Here is an 11602-nt window from a genome sequence, read left to right on the forward strand (position 1 = left end):
CACGCGAGGGCCGCGGCATCACGTGGTCTGCGCCGACGCGCCCTCTAGGCGCCGGTGGTCTGGCGGGGTGGGGGTGCGTTGTAAGCGTCTGCTGACCCCAGGGTCGGTCTGAGGGCGGCCTTAGCGGTGAGTCCAGAGGGGTTGGCCAGTGAACTTACTCAAAGCCGGTCAGCGGGTGCACGCTGCAGCCCGGACACGCCTCCCTGGGGCTGCAGCCGGCTCGCGCTGGCCTCGACATGGAGTTTGGCCAGACTCACCTCTGATAAGCGATCCCCTCCGTATTTCATAATAACGATGTAGGATGGTTTCCTTCCAGATATGGAGAGCAGACTCTGCACAAGTGAGAGCTGAGGAGCCCGGGGATCTGTATTCCCAGCCTGTATTTTTTTGGGGGGGAGACCCTATGGGAACTGGCTACCCATCGGTACCTCATTTCTGAGCCACTGCTGCAGTGCTTGGCTGCCACATTATTTCCTGGGGCATAGATCGTCCCAGCCAACCCTTGCTTGGGAGGCAGGAGAGAGACAAAGTATGCAAAGGTGATTGGGTTTGATAAAGATTCACATTTCCAGCTTTTCATCAGACCTGCAGATTTGGAAACGATTTTGTTGCTTGTGGATCTAGCGCAATGGGAATCCTAATAAGATCATCACGGTGGGCCTGTACTAGATGCTACAGTTTACAGAATACTCTGACCACTTCGGTTTAGGACTGCCTTAAAATATAGCTGTCATTCAGTTTTCCTAGGTGAATGAGCGGAGACCATGCCCATTTTGTTCATTAAAGAACAAGACAGACCATGCCTGACTTGCTTGGACTGAAAGATGACATTTTACAGACTTGGGCAAAGAGTCATAATGGTGTTGACAGAACTGAGACTCAAAATCACATCTCCCGATAATGGAGACATGCTTTTTGTGATTCCAGACTGTCTCAGAATCAGACTGTTGTGATTTCTGGTTCTAAAAGACTATCTAGTTCACCTCCCCTCATTTCACAGACAAGATGTAAGCTGGAAGCTTCGGGGAAAAAAAAAGCCATACATCTCCCAGGCTTCAGTAAGTAAGCTATTTTGCTCTCTTTTAATAGCTGGGACCAGGTGCTTGTATGCATTCAAGATCCAGAAACGAAATAGAATAATAATTAGGATTCTGGAATTGCTCATACTTTGATCCATAGCCAAGTAGACATTCTTACCTAGATTGATAAAGTGAGTTGCTGATTCCCAATAGCCCATAACTCAGAAAGTTTAAGAGGTGCTAATTAGATCAATGTTGTTTGGGTTTCCACCTCCCACCCCAGAGTTCTTCATCTGGTAAACTTTTTTTTTTCTGATAAACCATTGAATGACACTATGTACAAAGTTATGAGTGAGGCAGTATAGCTGGTGAAAGATTCCTATATTATATAAATAAGTGATTTAGAGTGGAAAGTGCCTGGAGCCAGGCTGCCTGGGTTGGAATGCCCCCTTTGCCACTTAACACACTATTACCTTGGGCAAATTGCCCTCTGGCCTGTCTGGAGTTTATAACCTACTAACGAGATGAGAGATATACACATTGAGTCTATCTATACAAGATATATACAAGATAAATGGACATAATATCCTGTGTGAGCTCAGGGTTGGGAGAGGTCATACTCTCTGTATAAAGAAAAGAAGAAATAATGGAGGAAATGGCATTGAGCCATTGAGAAGAGCAGTAGGATTTCAGCAGCTGAGGCAAGATGGAAAGCATTGAGACATGGAGGCCAGAGTATGCCTTTTCCAGTGTTACTGGAGTAACGTATTCAGGTTGAGTGCAGCCAGGTTGATGGAAGGCCCTGGGTTCTGGCAAGGAGTTTGAATGTTCGTAAGCACTGAGAGCCTTTGGAGGATTTTTGCCAGATCGCTTTTCAATTGCAGAAGAATATAGTGACTCAGAGAAAACAGCGTGGAGTTGAGCACTGAGCCAGGCTTCCTGAGTGGGAGTTGTTTGCCTGCCTAGGGAAGGCTGGTGTATTGGGCGGGGCCGCCTGCGAGCTCAGGCTGCAAGTATGAGCGACTGAGATCCCCTCTAGTGGCTGAGGTTGGTATTTCCTCACAGGTTGGGCTGGGATTACTTTTGAGTTTGTTCACTTTGAACTGATAGAAACTATTCTATGCCAGACCTTTTAATACACATTGTCCCAAAATGCTCACTACCGGGCCAATAGGCAGCATGTCACACTATAGGTACAGAAGAGGTAAAAATAGTCAATTATTTTTTTGGGAGTTCTGGTAGCCTAGTGGCAAGAAGCTGCACTGCAATCCCAGAGGTATGCTGTTCAAATCCACCAGATGCTTTGCTGGAGAAGGAGGGGCAATCTCCTCCTGTACCAGTCAGATCCGATTTGATGCTACACACACACACACACACACAGAGAATATAATAAAATAAAAATTCTCAATGATTTCATCTTACTTGGCTCCATAATCAGCACAATTTGTACCAGCAGTTAGGATATCAAAAGCTGTGCTGCACTGGGAAAATTTGCTGTCAGGGACCACTCCAAAGTCTTGATGAGCAGAGATATAAGTTTAAAGACTAAGGTGTGCCTGATCCAAACCATAGTCTTTTAAATTACTTGTTTTGCATCTGGAAGTTGGACAAGGAATAAGAATGAGAGAATTGTCATTGCCTTTAAATTATGGTGTTGGAGAAGAGTACTGAATGTCTCTCAGACTGCCAAAAGAACAAAAAATATGTCTTGGAGAAGGTGCAAGTAGGATGCTCCTTAGAATCAAGGATAACAAAACTCGGCCTTAAATACTCAGGGCATGTTATTGGGCAGTCGTTGGAAAAGGACATCATGCTTGAAAAGGGGGAAGGTCAGCAGAGAAGGGGTAGACTCTCAATGAGATGTATTGACACAGTGATTGTAACAGTGGGCTCAAGTATAGCAGAGAAGATGAAGATGGCACAGGATAGGGCAGAGTTCGGATCTCGTTCATAGGGTTGCTATGAGCAATTCAGTGACACCTAACAACAACAACAACAGCTCCTATAATCCTTACAGCAATTATCTGAAATAGCTACTAGTCTTCCCATTTAAAAGGGGGAAAAACAAACTATGAAGGCTTACTGAATTATACAATTGAAAGGGACCCCAGGAATCATTTTCTCTACTAGGCAATTCACTGCATTGCTAGAGCTTTTTGGCAGCTACTATTTGTTTAGCTCTGCCCTCTATATTTACCCAGACTAAGAGTTAAACAAACAGATGCTGCCCTGGGCATGCTCACTTGGCTATGCCAAGAAATTTGGAAATCAGTTAAAAGAAAGGTGGTCCAATGGAGTGCATAAGTTATTGAACAATCTCATTAATGACACAAGTAAAATCTTGTTAAAGAGTATTTTTTAAATGAAGGAGTAAATTTACAGGGAACTACCAGAAATTCAAGCGGGGCTGGGAGAGGCTGTGGAATAAGGTACATCATTGCTGACATCAGATGCATCTTAGCTGAAAGTAGAAAGTGATAGAAACGTGTACTTTGTGAGGTTTACCTTTTTAAAATTTATATACAAAGACATTCAACTAGATGGATCACAATAAAGGATCACATTGAGAACAATGGGAATTGAACTGAATTGTAAACTCATATGGAACATGTACATGCACCAAGAAGCAGGTGTCTGAACAGAACAACGGGACACTGTATGGTTTGAAATAAGGAAAGATGTGGGTCACAGTTGTATTTTTTTTCCTCCATATCAATGTGTGTTTTGAGAACATACCCCAAGGATCTGTACTATATAAAGAAGAATGTGGCATCAGGATTAGAGGAAGACTCATGAACAACCTTTAGTGGCACAAGCTTGCTTGCAGAAGACTAAGAAGACTTGAAATAGAAGACTTGAAAGAAGACTTGAAAGCTCAAAGACTACAGGCTTCAAAGTGGATTATACCTCAACATGAAGAAGATAAATTCTCATAACTAGACAATAATGACATCATGACAGATGGAGAAAAGATTGAAATTGCCAGTGATTTCATTTTACTTGGATTTGTAATCAACATCCATAAAAGTAGCAGTCAAAGGGGAGCTCTGGTGGCCTAGTGGCAAGAAACTGCACTGCAATCCCAGAGGCTCATGGTTCAAATCCACCAAATGTGCTGCCGGGAAAAGGAGGGACAATCTCCTCCTGTACCAGTCAGATCCGATTTGACGGTACACACACACACACACACACACACAATAATAAAATAATAATAATAAAAAATTTTAAAAAAAAAGTAGCAGTCAAGAAATCAACAGCACATTGCATTGGAAAAATCTGCTTCAAAAATGTCTTTAAAGTGCTAAAGAGCTAGTATGTACTTTTAAAAAACTCAGGCATGCCTGACTCAAGCCAGATTTCCAATTGCTTTGTATACATTTTGAAAGTTGGACAATCAATAAGAAAGAGAAAAAAACAACAATTGATACCTTTGAGCTGTAGTGTTGGTGAAAAATATTAAATAGACCATGGACTCCAATAAGAAATAATTCTGCCTTGGAATAATTACAGCCAGAGTTGTCCTTAGAAGCAAGGATGGTGAGATTTCATTTCCCCTATTTTGGGTTTGTTACGAGGAAGTATGTCATGCTTGGAAAAGTAGAGGGCCAGTAGAAAAAAAAAAGACCCTCAATGAGATAGGATGACATCAAAGGATGACATGGTGAATGCAACAATGGATGTAAGCAGAGCAAAGATTGTGAGGCAGCGTTTCATTCTATTATACACCAGGGTCACTGTTATTCTAAAGAGTTGCATACGATTCAAGACGCAAAGCAGCTTGCGCAACAGCCTGAACTTGTTGCCTATTCTTGTTCTGGGCCCCACTCAAGACTAGCAATTTTTTAAAATCACTTGATAAATAACCTGTATTAGCACACTCAAATGAAGAATGTGTTGACTACAAAACCAAAAGATGCCCACCAGGCATTGTACCCGTTTTCAGTTGTGGAGGAGACAAAATTCAATAGCTTATCCTTCACATTAGAAGGAATATCTCAACATTCCTTACACCACTGGAACCTTAGAAATTTTGTTGAAGCAGAAGATCCTTGAATTTTTTTTTTTTTAGGTTCATTTCCCACCCTATAGGATGCAGATGCTTTACCAATAAGTCTAGGGTCCCTGATACCACTTTCTTATTAGGTCCAGTCAACATAATGTCATCAATGTTACAGACCCTTGAGGTAGTGTGGTACAAGTGTATTGCTGGCCTTGCCAAATAAAAGCAATTATCTTCTGAAATTGGAACGGAGTAAAAGGAATTACCCAGGGAGCTCTGGTGGCCTAGGGGCAAGAAGTTGCATAGCAATCCCAAAGACACACAACAGTACACAACAAGAACAAAACAACAAACAAAGCATTACCCATGTCAATAGTTACATGCCGCATATCAGGATATGTATTAATTGCAAGAAGGAAACCATAGGGAGCTCTGGTGGCCTAGTGGCAAGAGGTTGCCTGCAATCCCAAAGACACGTGGTTCGAACCCACCAGATGCTCCACTGGAGAAGGAAGGGCAATCTCCTTCTGTGCCAGTTGGTTCCATCTTGACAATAAACAACAAAAAAGAAGAAAAAGAAGGAAACTACATTTGGAAGAGAAGCTGCAATTTGAGTCATACTTGGTTACATTTACTATAATAAATTATCATTCTCTATGATCTAGCCATCACCCCCTCCTCCCCGGCTAGATAGATGAGTAAAATGTGAGATGTAGTGAGAATTAGCACCACTGCATTTTTCAAGTCCTTAAATTATATTGCTTTTGGTTTGTTGTTTTTCTTGATAGAGGCAGTTCTGATAGTTTCCATTTGGTTTTTCCTGGCCTAGAGGCCTTTGCTCCACGTGTCAGAGATCTGATGTGAGGGTTCGTTCTCCCAGTTACTGGGTATGTCTATTCCAGTGATGGATTCTAGAACTGGAAAAATTATTCGAGGATGAGTTCAAAGACCCACTGCGAGGGGGCGGGAAGACCCATTGGGTCCACACTGAGATAGACCTGAGCTAAGACTCCCTTAATAACATGACCTCCATACACCTTTATTCTGACTAGTGGACCACAGTGATATTTTGGGTCTTTTGGAAACTGGTGTCCAATAATCCTCTAAAAGTCTGATTATTTCCTTTTTCTCAAAGAACTGTCACTCTTTTAAAGGCCATAGAGAATTTTGAGGAAGATCAGGAGAAAGATTAACAGTATAAATTTTTAGCAATAAAGTGTGACACTTCCTTAAATAGACCTTGCCTCCCCTTCGTTCAAGGGATTGTAGCATGTATACTGGCTCACATCTGGGAATTGATAGATTGGCTGTGACTCTGTCCTGACAATTCAAATTTGACTGCCATTCACCTCACCTAGAATTCTTCCACTTGTATAAATATTATTGTTCTGTACCATTAAATCAGAAATGACTTTCCATAGCTCACCCTCCAGCGGGTTTTCAGAGGCAATTAATCACATGGGAGGAGATTGCCCATCCTTCTCCCAAGGAGCAGCTGGTGGCTTTGAACTGTGTGCCTTCAAGATTGCAGCACAGCTCATAAATATAGTAAATATTAATAGCTTTCCCATCTGTTCTACTCCTAGGAGCACCATGACCAGTCAGTGACATAAATGCACAGACAATTCTGATTAATAATTTGTTGCTTATTAAAGATAACTATATCCACCCTGTCTTTATTAAGTGCAGCCTCCTGGCCTCTACAACCATTCAACTAGTCCCATTGTAGTATTGTTGGATACTTACTTTATATCGGCTTTCACTTCACCCTTGCAATAATGCCAAATGAGACATTTATATTTTGTTGGGAGTAGTTTTTCATTTTTATTTTATTGTTGTAGTATATGTGTGTGTGTGTGTGTGTGTGTGTGTCTATATATATATATAAAACAAACATTTAATGTTTTGATAATGTTTAAATATAAAATCTAGTGGCATTCATTATACTCACCAGGCTGTGCAACCCCATGATCAGTTTCCAGAAATTTTTCATCACCCCAAATAGAAAATTCTGTAGCTTTTGAGCAGTAATTTCCCCGTCTTCCCCTCACCCAGGTCTTGTAACCTCTAATCTAATTTCTGAATATGACTTTGCTTATTCTAATTATTTCATATACATGGAACCACACAGTACTTGTCCTCTTTTTTATTATTATTATTTGTGTGTGTACCATCGAATCAGATTTGACTTGTACAGGAAGAGATTGTCCCTCCTTCTCCAGCAAAGCATCTGGTGGATTTGAACTGCTCACCTCTGGGATTATAGTGCAGCTTCTTGCCACTAGGCCACCAGAGCTCACCCTGTACTTTTCCTCTTGTGACTCCTTTATTTCACTTAATATGGTTTCAAGGTTCATCCATGTTGTAGCATATATTAGGATTCCATTTCTTCCCCCCCCCCCCAATTTTCTCTGCTGGAGAAAAGTGAGGCAGTCGGCTATATATGAGGTCACTTTTAGATGGGGACCGATTTAGTAGCAGCCAACAACAATGTTGTGTTTGGTTTTTGTTTTTCTTTTTAAGAGCTTGCTTAGGTTTGATCTTTCCCACACTCAATTTTAAATAGTTCCTCTGGGAAGAACTTTGGACCTCTTTATTTCTTATGAACTAGACGTAGTCCCCCTGGCAGAGTCTTGACCAGAAAGAAGTACCCGTCCCCCCAGCGAAATCACTGAGTCACTACCGTGGGCACTTAGTAAAGCAGTAGCTTCTAGTTTTCTTAAGTTGCCTCACCCTGAATGGACTCTCTGCCCTACAGTTAGCCCATGCAATCTTGGCCTTCAATGCCTGTGGGTAGAGAGTGGGTAAAGAACCCCCGGCCTTCTCTGCCACACTCACTAGGAATTTAGCCTCTTTCAACTTAGAGTTGGAAGGCACGAGGATTATTTAAGTCCTGCCCTTTTTGGTGAGATACAATAACCCTTGATTGGGAGCTAAAGGGAAAGGGCGCCTCATCTTCTAGACCGCACCCTGCAGAACTTCCATTAAGCTGAGCTAGGACACTGGAGGGCCAGACGCAAGTCATGGCTCAGATGCCACAGACTCACTGCTCTTGCCATGCTTTAGTAGTTTCTCTAGACTCTGTGTTATTCTATTTGTTGTATGCTCTTAGGACATTTTTTTAGAGCCTTCAAGTGGTTGGATTTTTAATAGTTTCCACCACCTTTGTTTGTACTGGTTGGGTAGTGGGCCAGAGAACTCATGCTGCCATCCTGGACTTTGATCTCTCCCAGAAACCTGAAGCTTTTTGGTCCATCTACTGTTTGTCTTAGTGGCTGATCATTACCTCAAGAAGCCACAAAGTTAAAGTATTTGTCTGTATATGTTCTCCACATATGCCATTTCCATCTCCCGTCACAAGTCAGATCCTATTCAAACAGTGGGGTCTTCCTGGAACCACAAAGAAAGGTCAAATACTGATCATTCTTAGAGGCTAAGGTTTTCAGAGAGCGCCATCTCTGTTTTGTTTTCTCAGTAGCTGCCAGGCTGCACAACGACTGTTGTTTTTTCAAGGCTGGAACAGAGCTGAAGGTGGAGAATGGGACAAGTTAACATGCTACAAAGCATGCTTTTCTTAACCAAGATTCAACTGTTTTTCTTAAATAAACATTCCTGAGGTTGCTGCAAGTCTTTGGTTAATTTCTAGAATTTTTGAGAAAGTTGATTCTCAGATTTTTTTTTTTTTGCCAGTTTTTCATTGCTTTTTGGAGGAACAAGTTTCTCTTACTCTTTTTTTTTAGTTCATTCTCATTTGTTAAGTCCATTCAAGTCAGCTACAACTCCTAGCAACTCTATGAACAGTGGATCTGAACCTTGCCCTATCCTGGCCATCTAGATCATCTCTGACAGATGTGAGCTCATTGTTATAATTACTGTATCAGTAATTTTGGTTTTTTTTAATAAATAAATTTTTTAATTAATTTTAATGAAGGTTCACAGAGACTTAGGGTTTCCAGTCATTCTTTGTTGCACTTTTCTCCCTGCCCACTCCCTCCTCCCTAATTCACTTTTCTCTTTGAAAAGAAAAAGAAAAACTCTTTATTTGATTTGCAATCCCTCCCCCCAAGTCGACTCCATTATGTAGCCTTCATTCTTGTAATGACAAGAATACCCATTCATATGTCCCTTTTAAACAGTTCTCTCTCTTATCTGTTTCAATGCAGTATACATCATCCCTCCCCTCCTTTTCTGTCTTCCCTCAAGCCTGATGTCAGTCCCGTTTTACAACAGTGGCCCTGTGCAATATTTGTCCTTTTGTGACTGAGGTATTTCACTCAGCATAATGTCCTCCAGGGTCATCCATTTTGCATAATATTTCATGAGTTCCTTGTTTTTCAGTGCTTCATAGTATTCCATTGTGTGAATATACCAGAGCTTCTCTCTTCATTTGTTTGTTGATGGGAACTTGGGTTGTTTCCAGCTCTTTGCCTTTACGAACAAAACTGCAGTAAACATGGATGTGCATGTATCTGTTTGGGTGGCAGTTATAGTTTCTTTAGGGTAAATTCCCAGTAGTGGAAAAAAAATTTCTTTTTATACTGGTTTGCTTACAAAGTTTGAACACATTGTTTTTCACACCAGATCTTTCCTATTTCCTTTACCCACCCCTCTTTTCTGCTCATCAAATTGTGCAACCCTATGATTACTCCCCTGCATGCCCTCACCTCTCTGCTCCTGCCCTCCCTGCCTTGGGAGTACATGTTTTACTAGTTATATTTCTACAATAATGGCCTTATATAATATTTGTCCTTATGAGACTGTGTTAGTTCACTTAGCAGAACTCTCTTCAGTCCCTCCCAAGTTATGTAGTGATTTTCAAAATCTTTGCTCTTGCATGCTGTGTAGTAGTCCATCATGTGAAAGTACCACAATTTCTCAATCCATTCAATTGTGGTTGGACATTTGAACTATTTCCTTATTCTTGCAATGGTGAATAATGCTGCTGTGAATATATTGGTGTACAAATTTCCATTTGTGTCTCAGTTCTAATTTTCTCAGGTTATATTACAAGCAGTGGATAACTCGGTCATATGGAATTTCTATGTTCAGATTTTTGAGAAAACACAAAACTGCCTTCCAGAGTGGTTGCATCATTTTACAATCCCACCAACAGTGTTCCTGTCTCTCCACATCCTCGCTAACATTTATTACTTGCTGTCCTGTTAAAAAAAAACCAAATTTTTTATTGTGTTGAGTGAAAATTAACATAGAAAATTGATTTTCCATTCAACAGTTCACACATATTCTGATTGTGATGACAATTACCACTTGTATCAGCACTCCTCCCACTTCTTCCCTGTGTTTCTCATTTCCATTCATCCTTCTTTCCTATTCTATCCTGCCTTTTGAGATTTATCCTCAGATAAATGCTCCTCTTTTGACCATCTGTGGTTGAAACCCATGATAGATGGAGAAAAGATTAAGGTTTTTAATGATTACAGCTTGCTTGGCTCCATAATCAACACTCTTGGCACCAGTAGACAGGAAATCTAAAGACAAATCGCATTGGGAAAAATCTGCTGTCAGGGACCTCTCCAGAGTGCTGGAAAGCAAAGATGTCAGTCTGGAGACTAGGGTGTGCCCAATCCAGGCTATGGTCTTTGCAATTACTTGCTATCCATCAGAGAGCTGAACAGTGACTAAGGATGACAGAAGAATCATCGATGCCTTTGAGTTGTGTTACTGGAGAGGTCTTGAACATACCATGGACTACCGGGAAAACAAATAGGTCTGTCTTGGAGAGGGTGAAACCAAGTTTCTCCTTGGAGGCTAGGACTTTGAAGCTCTGTCTGGACACACTGCTAGCCGAGGCTGGTCCTTGGTAAAGGACATCATGCTTAGAAGGGAGAGGGACAGCACAGGAGAGGAAGACTCTGGATGAGATGGATTGATACAGTAACTGGGACAATGAGGGTTAGTGTGTCAGCATCAGTGAGACTGGCTTAGGACTGGGCAAGGTTCAGAGTTGCAGTACATAGGGTCTCTCTGTGGTGCTGGCAACTCGACAGCACATAATAACAACAACATGATTGAATATTCACAGGAGCACATTTCTCCCTGCTGGTTTTTCTTTGTTTGTTTTCCTGCTTGTTGTGTACTTTCTAATTGGATCCGACTGGCACAGGAGGAGATTGCCCCTCCTTCTCCAGCAGAGCATCTGGTGGATTTGAACCATGTGCCTTTGAGAATGCAGCACAGCTTCTTGCCAGTAGGCCACCAGTGCTCCCTTTCCTGCTGTTATTGATCACTGTATAGATCTGTCTGTTGAATGACTGGAAGTTGAGTCACAGGGGTGATCTCAGTTCCAGGTTTGAAGGGTACCTAGTCATAATCTCAGGGGTCCCACCAGACCAGCAAGCCTGGTCTTTCTATGTTTTGAGTTCTCTTCTACATTTCCCCCCCTTTCCTATTCTATGCTCTATGAGGAGAAGTGTGGCATCAGGATTGGTGGAAGAATCATCAACAATCTGCATTATGCAAATGACACAACCCTGCTTGCTGAAACTGAGGAGGATATGAAGTGCTTTCTGCAGAAGGTCAAGGAATACAGCCTTCAATATGGATTGAAGCTCAATATAAAAAA

This window comes from Elephantulus edwardii, unplaced genomic scaffold, assembly GCF_000299155.1.
Source record: "Elephantulus edwardii isolate Elephantulus edwardi_28Jun2011 unplaced genomic scaffold, EleEdw1.0 scaffold00186, whole genome shotgun sequence".
NCBI classification, from domain to species: domain Eukaryota; kingdom Metazoa; phylum Chordata; class Mammalia; order Macroscelidea; family Macroscelididae; genus Elephantulus; species Elephantulus edwardii.